Source organism: Propithecus coquereli, unplaced genomic scaffold (assembly GCF_000956105.1).
Source record: "Propithecus coquereli isolate 6110/MARCELLA unplaced genomic scaffold, Pcoq_1.0 Scaffold178, whole genome shotgun sequence".
Classification (NCBI taxonomy): domain Eukaryota; kingdom Metazoa; phylum Chordata; class Mammalia; order Primates; family Indriidae; genus Propithecus; species Propithecus coquereli.
The window spans coordinates 1,637,075-1,637,519 of NW_012142523.1; positions in this window are offsets into that span (position 1 = coordinate 1,637,075).

The window sequence follows — 445 nt, forward strand, 5'->3', positions numbered from 1 at the left end:
ATATGTTTTTAGTTGTCCAGCTAATTTCTTTCTATTTTTAGTAGAGACGAGGTCTTGCTCTTGCTCAGGCTGGTCTCGAATTCCTGAGCTCAAACGATCCACCCGCCTCAGCCTCCCAGAGTGCTAGGATTACAGGCATGAGCCACAGCGCCCAGCTTCATTTTTTTTTCTTAAAGCAGGAAACAATTATTGCCTAAAAGTCAAGGTAGTTTTTAAAGATCTGTCAATATAGTGTTCTTCTCTAAAGAAAAAAAAAACCAAACTAGTTCTTACCCGTACTTAGGAGTAATTTCTAACATTTATGTAGTGCTATATTATTTATAAAGTGCTCTCTCAGACATTTTATCACTTAATCAGTAAGGTAGATATTATCTCTGACTTACAAATGAGGAAATTAAGGTCAGAAATTTTAAGTGTAGAACTGATGACAGGTTCTGATTTTCAA